The sequence below is a fragment of the Myotis lucifugus genome, unplaced genomic scaffold, assembly GCF_000147115.1.
Source record: "Myotis lucifugus unplaced genomic scaffold, Myoluc2.0 scaffold_25, whole genome shotgun sequence".
Taxonomy (NCBI): Eukaryota; Metazoa; Chordata; class Mammalia; order Chiroptera; family Vespertilionidae; genus Myotis; species Myotis lucifugus.
Genome location: NW_005871073.1, coordinates 5,397,179 through 5,407,999, shown reverse-complemented (window position 1 = coordinate 5,407,999; position 10,821 = coordinate 5,397,179). Strand labels below are relative to the sequence as shown.

General features: G+C 38.6%; 1 pseudogene; it reads left to right on the top strand.

Moving 5' to 3' along the window:
- Positions 1 to 9,577: 9,577 nt before the first annotated feature.
- Positions 9,578 to 9,803, top strand: LOC102435396 (annotated as a pseudogene).
- The last annotated feature ends 1,018 nt before the right edge of the window (positions 9,804 to 10,821 follow it).

The following is a 10,821-nucleotide window of genomic DNA, read 5'->3' as shown; positions in this document are numbered from 1 at the left end:
GGGATCAAAAAGAAGATACCTCAAATCAAATCAAGTCATGCAATAGGTATGGGATTTCAATTTTTACGAGTTGATTAGATTCTATTTTCATTGAACCCTGTGGACTTTCTGAGAGGACTTGAAACTCTTTTCAGTGCTTCGTAAAATTTCCCTACATGTACATGTTCTGCAAAGGGATTGCTCTATGTATTAGCCACCAAATAACAGCATGGAGAGGACAGATGCCACGATAGAGTCCAGGGTCTGAACCACATCTGTGAGTCACCAGCTCCCAGACCATCTGAGTGAAAGGAAACCCTCCATTAGCCGTCATAGACGTTCAGCAGCAGTGTACTTTTCCAAGATTGACGTCCTAAGTGTAAGTATGCCTCCCTGTTTCTTACTCCCTTAACACCGGGTGCACAAAAACAAAGAACAAGTGGTTCTGGCCCAGTGAGTTTTGGGATAGAGGTGAGGTAACTGAAGGGTCCCAGGTTCAATTCTGGTCAAGGGCATGTACCTTGGTTGCGGGCACATCCCCAGTGGGGGGTGTGCAGGAGGCAGCTGGTCGATGTTTCTCTCTCATCGATGTTTCTAACTCACTATCCCTCTCCTTTCCTCTCTGTAAAAAATCAATAAAATATATTTGAAAAAAAAGAAAAAGAACAAGTGGTTCTGGCCCAGTGAGTTTTGGGATAGAGGTGAGGTAACTAGAGGGACAGAAGTTCCACAAAGAGAAATGCAAACCACCAATGCAAAGGCATTCTCAGGTGAGCACTCATCACTATGGAGTACCTGAGCACCCGTGGCAGGTGTGAGACACCAAGGGCCCTAGGTCTCTCTTGTCAAAGGGACTAATAGGCAGATACATTGAAGGTCCCTGCCATTTCCAAATGCACACATCCTACACAGAACTGTGTGGTGTTTATTAAAATTATAATATTGCTATACACTCAGCATAGCTCTGAGATCAGAGAAACATGTAAGTATTATGCAGCAAGGGTCAATGAATTTCTCCTGGGCTCTACTCCATTTAAATCATGTGAATGTAGAGGTGGGGGATGGAAGCAGGCACTGGCAGACTTCAGATGCCAAGCTAGTGAGCCTGTTGATAAGAAAGCTTTGTGTGCCATGGTGTGAATTATCATAGCAAGACTCAGGTGGGAAGTGAGAGGCCTATATTCTTGGGTTTTCATTTCCCAAAGTGACTTCATTGAGGTCTTTTCAATTTAATCTTAGAAATAAACAACTGCTGAGAGAAAGCGGTGTATGAAAATAGAAAGGAAGGATGACTACAGTAGACTGTTTCTGAGGAGGCTGGGTCCCTAAGCCCTTCAGGATTTAAAGAGGAGGCTAAGGGTCTTAACTGGATTTTTAACTGCATGGGTAGTTGGAAAGGTTTGGGTGCACTGTGGGTTGCTCTGGGACCTTTATCAGACGCAGTATGTTTATTTTAACCTGTCACAAAGAAGGGATAAGAAAACATAGCTACTAGGCCAGACCATTTTAGGTATAAAAATAAAACAGAAACTAAAGATGCTTTGCTCTGCCTCTTTGGCTCCACTTCAGATGAGGGAATTGGGGAGAATTCAGTAGGTTAGAGGAAGGATGACTTCACAGCGGTGAAGGAACTGAGGCCAATATCTTCTTGCCCAGGAACTGATGAGAGGAAAATCAAACTAAGATGAAACAAAAGTAGAGAAACTTGAAATAGGTGTCAAGCAGACTTTAATTATCTAATAGAATTCAGGGCAGAACTCTGACAGTGGTCTATTTAACACTCCCCTCCCCACTTCCTCCCTTTTCTCATCAAGGTATTTTCTGAGTATCAAGAACTCCAGCACCTTCAGAGACTTGGCTCCAAGGTTAAGAGGGAAATGCCATGCTGTGCTTTTATATAATAAAGTTCAGCTATATCTCAAACTCTATTTCCTTTTTAATTACAATGTTCTTACCTGAGACTCAAGTGATTCTAATGTTACCATTAGCCCTGGAGGCCCGAGTTATTTTATATTCAGCGACAAGTATTGGGAGTGCAGTCCCTACACAGGGCAATTCTCCCCTCTGTGAACTCTAACCAAGTGGAGAGCATCAAACCAAAGTTCCTAGTTACCCCTGCCCCCTGGAGACACAGAAGCCCCAGGGAAAGCTGAGAAATTTGAAGTAAACTGAAGATTATATTGCTTCTGCAATAGTTGGGCACTGTGGAATTAGAGGACAGACAGCAGAATATTAAAGTGAGGGATAGTCTGAAACTGGGCTTTTTTTTTTTTAAATAGAAGATGCTCTTGTGCCTGTTTTAAATTTTAAACTGTCATTTTGAGCCAAAAGTTTTTGGAATGTGTTATTAAGGAGGGTTATTAAGAACAGATGGAGACTAATCTATTGAAACAAACATATATTTGAAGAAAAAAAAGAACCATTTATAAACCTTTAAAAATATTAGCTAACAATTATCTCTAAGGGCATAGATGATGACAGGATGGAAAATACACGACACAAAAACTCCCATGCCAAACCTTCACCTGTGACAGGCAGTGTCAATCCATCACGCACTGTCTTCATTTATGCCAGGTATTGGTGGGTGGATCATTAAGTGGATTCCCTTATTCCTGGGCACACAGCGAGGCTTGGCCTCCCAACCTCCCCATCCTTCGGGATGACTATGTGATAGTTCTAACCCTAGGAATGTAGCAGAAAGGATATGCGGTACGTGTAGACGTGACCACATGTGATTCTTCCTGATGGTTGGAAAAGAGAAATGTCCAATATGGACAAATTTATTACAGGGAGTGTCATTGCAAGGTAGAGCTGCCAAAACAAAAAGCAGTCAGCAGCAAGTTGTACTACAACTGATATTTGAGACTGCAAGACTACAGATACTTGTGCAGTAAAAATATCTGTCTATGATAACTTGAAGGCATATTTTGCCTGTTGAGCAAGTAGCTCTAGAAGAAGTGCTGAACAGAGCCAGGGTGTCAGCCACTAACTAGTGCCTAGCTTTAACAAGCTATCCAAGAAGGAGATGGTGAAAATGGAGGGCCAGAGATCTAGAAGAGCCTTATGGGTTTGGAAAACCCAACTACTTCTGGACCCCAGGCAGTAAGTCATAAGACTGAAAAAAGTCTCCAGTGACAAAAAAAACACAACAGTACTACTTCTCAGTTAAACAAAGTGACTCAGCTTTCCTGAAAGATAACATTAAGGCAATTACCTTCCCACTCAAGTTCATTGTCTTAGTTAGCCAGAGAGAAAGAGAGAGAGAGAGAGAGGCTGGTTACTATAAAGTTTCGATAATGTCTCAGTCAATCGCATGTGAAATTCTGAAATTCTGAAGGTAGGATGAATTATTATCTCTACCTCACTAACTTCTCTTTTGCCTCATTGCAAACTTATTTTTCTCAGCTTCCCTTAAACCCCATCTCAAGCTCCTTACGCCCTGTAAAATCTTCTCTCATTACAGCAGATGAAAGTGGTCTTTGTTCTGAAAGCCAAAACCGCACAGTCTGCAATATATTTGGCAGGTGTATTTGTATTCTCATAAGTTTAAACTTGCAGGAAGCATGCCTTATCTCCTTATCTAGGTGTAAATGTCTTTAAATCAGGACCTGTATCTTATATGTCTCTTAGAATCCATAAAGCTTCCAGCAAAGTACCTTGGTTATAGCTTGGAGTTTAATATAGTTTTGATGAATTAGTAAATTACCAGTGCATTCAAGCATTCTCTGCTTTGTTTCTCTTGGCTGTAATTAATAACTGATTTAATCCTCCCACCTACTTCTTGAGCCTTCAAGGACTCCCTATTTCCTAAAGATCTATGATATATATATATATATATTCTCAGGCTCAAAACTTTCTAAGTTCTCCACCTATCTCTACAACAATACTATCACCTCAGTTCAAAGTAAAACATCTTTTGAACTCAGAAGAACATAACTTTAGAATCAACCAGTCAAAATCCTTCCTTCCTGCCTGCCTGCCTTTTCTATTTCTCTTTTTCCCTCTTCTTTGTCTATTTTCTTCCTTTACTTTATTTTTTTGTTTCATATGAATGAGAAAAACGAATCACAAAAATGGTAGAGTACTTTGGCCAATATCACACTGTAATTAGTCAAGATTTGTATCTTCGCCCTGACGGGTTTGGCTTAGTGGATAGAGCGTTGGAATGTGGACTGAAGGGTCCCGGGTTCGATTCCAGTCAAGGGCATGTGCCTTGGTTGCGGGCACATCCCCAGTAGGTGGTGTGCAGGAGGCAGCTGGTCGATGTTTCTCTCTCATCGATGTTTCTAACTCTCTATCCCTCTCCCTTCCTCTCTGTAACAAATCAATAAAATATATTTTTTTAAAAAAGATTTGTATCTTCTTATTCTTTGTTAGCACACACTCAAGACTTAAAGAAATAAATGCCTTCAATTGTAAATATTTAGCCTTTTATTATAACTGGTAATTTTTTAAAGATAAGAAAACTTGCCTTTTCATTTACTTTATTATGCATGGGTCTTCTATACCATGATTATTCAGATATTATAAAAATGATAACATATTGACCCAAATCATAAAGAAACACTTGCCCCTTCATCATTGGTCACTTTGGGAATTTATCCATGGGGTCCAGTGACAACTCTCAAAGGAACAGGACTTTCTGGTTATATTGATGGAAACATATTTTCTGGCCTATTTTTAACCTTGATAACATATTGACCCATTAAAAAGCCCTTACATTTAGAAAACTAGAAAATTAAAATTAGCATAGGTCTTCTCAAAATATTATGATATTTAAAAATAATATATGTAACAGGGTAACAGAGAGTACAGAAACTTTGGTGAAAACTAATGATCCCAATTACCTCCCTTTACCACCTTTAGTTCCACTCCCTTTAGTCTTTCAGGGAATGTTTTTTTGACCTTATAGTACTTATACCTGTAAACATCAAAGTGGACAGTATCTACTTGCTCTTGTGCCACATGAAGATTTAGTTCACTTGCACTTTCCTCTTCCTCTTCCTTTTGTGATTAACATGAAATCAGTTTTAGTTTAAATTCTCCGATTAGTTAACTTTTAAACCCCAGTTTCTACTTTCAATAACTTTGAAAAGTATCTTGAGTCTCCATTTTGTCAGGTAAGTGTCTTCTCCATTTTCCACAGCTTTTCCTAATCCTCTGTTTTATTTCATCTTTTCTCAGCTGCATGGTAATATCCATGCCATCAATGCAGGTCATATTTACAATCTAAACTGTAACCAGGTTGAAATCTTCTGTGGATACCAATTGACACTAAATTTGAGAATCAGTGTGAATGAGAACTCAGTGATAACTCTGTATATGTTGCCCAGTGCTGGCCTCAGCAGTGGTGCTGGGATGAGTGGGCCCAGTTTCATCACTCCTGGGGGATTCTAAATCAAATGTTCTGAACATCATCAAATGTATTGCATTTCTTACACTCCTTCTATTTCTAAGAATTTAGTTTATGTTCCAGACACAGTGGACTTATTTCTGCTATTCTGACATCTGCTACAATGATTTTTACTCTATAGCATTTTATACCTTCATACTTTCACTTTTTCCAGAACAACTCCAACTTTTTGTTTTATCTTTCCTGCATATCACTATCCAGAGCCTCTTACTTCCTGCTCCCATTGGAACTAATTTATTTCATAGACTGCTGCAGAGTAGCCTCCCAGGAATTCCTTTCTTTCTTCCTCTCCTCCCCCCTGAGTTGTGTTAGATGTCTCCTCGATCTTGTGCAATTTTTTTGGTTTTTTTGTCCTGCTCCATTTTGAAGGTGCACACCTCCAGATACTTCTTGAGTGAGGTTTTTGGAGATATCAATTTCCCTAGTCCTTGAATGTCATAAAAGGCCTTTAATCTGTCCTCACTGATGGTTGATGACTAGATTTAATATAAAATCTTGATTAAAAATTATTTGATCTCAGAATGTAAGTACCTTATTGCTTTCTGGAGTATAATATAGTTGAAAGGAAGGCTGATGCCTTTCTGGTTTTTACTAACCTTTAGATGACATTTTGCTTTTCCCTCCCTCTGTAACAATTTAAAATCGTGTTTTCTTTATTTTCCTGTCTTTGGGGAAGAAATAGAGTTGAATGTGTAATTGCCAGGCCTTTGGAGGCAGATTACTTAGGCTTATATCTCAGTTCTGCCACTTAGTCTCTGAGAAATATGTGTTAGTTACTTAGTCAATGTGTACTTCAGGTTTCTCATCTATAAAAGGCACTGATAGTATACCCTTCTCAGTGCTGTTGTGAGAAGTAGATAATATGATACACATAAGGTACATGAAACGGGGCCTGCACACGTGCTATATGAATATTCACTATTAATGTTTTCTTGTTCTATTGGTTTATTTTCATTTCTCATTTTACATGTTTAATGTATGAGCTTTTTGTGTTCTTTTATCCTTTTCGATAGCCTGATAACTTCCTAAATATCTCTGAGAATATAACTAAGACATCTCTAAAACTGTTGGTGTTATAAACAGTTACGGAACAAATTTTTGTTTGTTCATTTGGTATTTCTCCTCCATGTTGCTTGTTTTCCTCACATGCTGGTGATCTTTGCTTCTAGGTTCATCTTGAGGACAGAAGGACAGGAATCTGGTGTGAGTTTCCTCTGCTTTTACTTCTGGCCGGTCCCTTCCCTGAGTGGGAGTTCTCCCCCAGCACTCTAATGGGAGGATGCAGTGGGGCCTGGAGATGAATCCGTCGGCTTTACTTTGAGGAGCTCAAGCAGAGACTGAGGTCAAATGGATCCCCATCCCCCCTGCACACGCCATGCCAACATGAGAAGGCATTTATTTCAAGAAACCATTGGTCACCATGTAAGTCTACCCTTTCCCCAGATGGTTGAAATTAAAATAAACTTATTATATGACATAGGAATCTAATATGGACTTCAATTTTTAATTTAAGTTTCTGTGTTTATTTTTTTATGAAAAATAAATCTAATCATGCTAATAACAATAGTAACAATACATGTTCAACATCGAGCTTTATACTACTAGATAGTAAGACATTCTTAGAACAAGTTTTATAATCAAATAAATAATATATATGAAACAGACCTTTGAAACTATAAAACCCTATTGAAAATTATAAGATATTACTTTAGATCTTACATATATTATTGTACACTCTAGGAAATACATATAATTACCAAATAATGTATCACTTATTTTGTTCTACACTGACCTTCTCTTTAAAAACTGATTTGCAAAAAGATACTAACTAGAATAATAGAATGATTAGAAATGAAAGGGACCTTGAGCTCTTTCCCTTCTTTATTCTATAGATGAAGGATCAGAGGTCCCATGAGGGGAAGCTATGTACCTCAGGTCACAGGATCCGTGAGTGGCACAGCCCCTCAATGGCAAGACTAAAACAACTCCTAACCAAACGTTTCATTCCCTTTAATTCGCTTTCCCCCAAATAAATTCTCACCTAACAAAAAACCTGAGACATTAAATTCTTCACAGTCTTTCAGAGTTCAGAATTTTGTAGGAAAAGGTGCAAAGAGTACAAAGATGAGAAGGCTGTATAATGAGCAAACAGTACGTGTCCCACACCCCAGCAGAAACAAGACTAAAGGCACCCTCATCAGTGATGCAACAAAGGCAGTTGTTCCCCCAGCCTTTCAGGGTCACAAACTATTCTCCGAGGCTGCCAGGAGCGCAGGCGAGCGGTGGCACTGAGCACTGTGGCTGGCAGCACTTGCCGCTGGAGTGTAATAGAATACTAGAGCACCATTGTATTTTTAGAGGCAATTAATATTTTATTAGGCACAGACTTTTATTTGCACCATTTGGATTCTTCTTCTCTAATTAAATCTTGTGATTTACACAAACAGAACTGCTGTTCTTTAAACTGTGCAAATTATAAAAATTAACAAATACTTGTTAAAAGGAAGGAAAAGCAGCCTAGGGTCCTATTTTTGTGACAGAAACAACTGGAGGCTACAGAATGAATTGATGGCGTCTCTTATTTGAGTGGGGTAATGTGGCAATTGCATACAAAATACCTTAGTTAAGTATAACTGATAGAAATTCCAGCTGTCTATGAGAGAAAGGTTAATTTTTTTAAATAGATAAAGCCAAAGTCTGTTATATGTCCATGCAGGATTTTTGTTCCATGACCTTGTGTATAATATTTTGGGATTTATAAATCCAGACTGTAGTTCCGGGCATGCATTACTCTGCTTTGTGGAATAGTTCCTAGGGCCAAATGAAGGTCTTCAGAGGAAAGAGAAAGACTCTAAGATGCCCACTAGCACAATGTGCGTTGTCCTCTTTCTGATCCTAAATGAGCAGTTTCTAGGTAAATTTCAGCTGGGTGAGTATTATACCCACCTCCAGCCCTGACCATGTATGGAGTAAAGGAAGGCATGCATGGGGGAAGGAAAAAGGTGTCTCTTGATCTCTGGAAAGACAGCAGCAGACGGGAATTGGGTTGATGGTTAAAAAGAGGAAGATAGGGCCAGGGCAAGACATAATCTCCATTATAAATTGGCTAGATCCTCTTACAGAGCCTCCTTGAGAAGAGCCTGCAGTCTCCTTGAGGGGCCTTATGGCAAAGGTCTCCATCTGGGGAGGAAGAACAACAGGAAGTAGATTGAGTAAGGAACAAGGAACTGACAACTCCAGCAAATACCTGTTTTCTTTATGGGTCTTTCCCCCACCCCCTGGCAAATGAATATTCAGTCCAATAAATAGAATGAAAGCCAAAAGGTTCAATCTGGAAAAATTGACGTTCAGGACAGCATTTATTCCACACGTAGAAAGTTACTATGCGAGACTGTAATTTCTATTCTTACTTTGCATGGATTCTTCTCTGCATTCAATTTGTAAGTCACATGCTTTTTTCCCCCTCCTTTGTGTGCCAGCAGATTAAGAGAAGAAAAGGCTCCACATGAAATTTTTATAAAAATAATTGAACATCTACCTAAGCAAATATATTTTCTCCATTTAAGTATATTCAAGATAGCTCTATTATAAGCTATATGGATGAAAATGACTTCGGGATACCTTTCTCACAAGGGACTTGAAATGCTTTTGAAATATAAGAACACACACAAATACACACCATGCATACAACTTCATAAATTTAGGTATAGGAAGTCTCCAATGCAAAAACATCCCACATGAAAGCTAACATTCAAGTTAGAGATAAATACAAGCAAAAAAATAAATAAATAAGCCTTTTTATTTTCCTATTTTATCACTCCCTAAGGTTTCTATTGCTGTTATGGAATTGCTTTGAAAAATCTTAATTCTTTTAGAGAATGTCTATGCTGCAGATGTGAAAACTTTCTTTGTGAGCCTTCATGAAAGAGGATGTATAAGGATGGCAAAGGAAGTTTCACTTACTGCAACCTGTTCTCCAGAATTATATAATAGTGTACCAGGAAGGAATGGAAAACTTTTCTTTTCCCCACCCTTCTCCATTTCCTGTTATCCCTCTTCCTTCTCCTTTCCCCCAAATGAGGCGATTTTCAGGATCAAGAACAAAGGCATAGGCCCCGCCGTCTGGCCCCTGCGGACTCGCGACCCGCTAGCTACCGACAAATCTGCCTGGCACTCGCATGCACCATGTCTGGTTCCTCCAGCATCACCGCTACGAAGAAAGTGGTTCAACAGCTCCTGCTGGAGGCCCGGCTCAACCGCGTGAAGGTTTCCCAGGCAGCTGCAGATTTGAAACAATTCTGTCTGCAGAATGCTCAACATGACCCCCTGTTGACTGGAGTATCTTCAAGTACCAATCCCTTCAGACCCCAGAAAGTTTGTTCCTTTTTGTAGTAAAATGAATTTTGAAGGTATTCTAAACCACTTTTCTTGAACCGGCGAATATTCAAAGAGAGCTAAATCTGAAACTTGTACAAAAAGCTTACCTTATAACATGTGCCATACTCTACAAACTTCTGCTTTCTTTAGTCCTTAACATCACTGGCAGCAGCATACAAATAAAATACTTAGTATAAAAAAAGAACAAAGGCATATAGTACAATATGATCTTGACATTCATTTTTAGAACAGTTGGTGTTTAAGGAAAACCCCAAACAACTAGCTACCGATGGGATTGGTGTTTAAGGAAAACCCCAAACAACTAGCTACCGATGGGACTTTGTTTCTATGAGAATATACAATCTGAAATACAGATGAAAACAACCACACTAGCTATCATTTACTCCCTAGGAAATGCCTACAGTTTATATTTAGTGACTTCTCACTATGTGTCAAGCTCAGTACTAAACTATTTACTGCATTATCCCATCTAATTCTCACAACAACCCTACTTTGGGAGGTAGTATTAGGATTCCTTTCTACAGATGAGGAAAGTGAGATTTAGACAATTTAGCCCCATATTCAAAACCATGCAAAGTCTAAGTAGAAAAGCCAAGAGTATAAGAATGAGAACATAGACTATCTGGCTTCGAAGCTGGTGCTGTTTATCATTGTGCTACATTAACAGGTGAATTTCAAAGAGTTTATTTATGTATAAAGTTATATATCCATAGATACAATACCTTGAATTCTCAAGAAAATTTCTTTTATTGGGAATATAATTGTGAAGGTTAATTCTTTTATTATTTTATCAAATCACATAATTCATTTTTGCCACAAAAAGAAGACCAAGTTGACAAGTAGGTAAATTTGAATCTTCCAAATTACTTATGTTTATAGTTTATTTCGTAAAATCTGTAGTCAATTTTTCAAAAAGTCGTGTTACAATGGCATAATAAAACAATGGTATAATAAATTGCCATTTTCCCCAACCAAAATTTGTAGATGTTTATTAGAGAAACTCACTTTATGGTCACCACAGTACAGGTAGC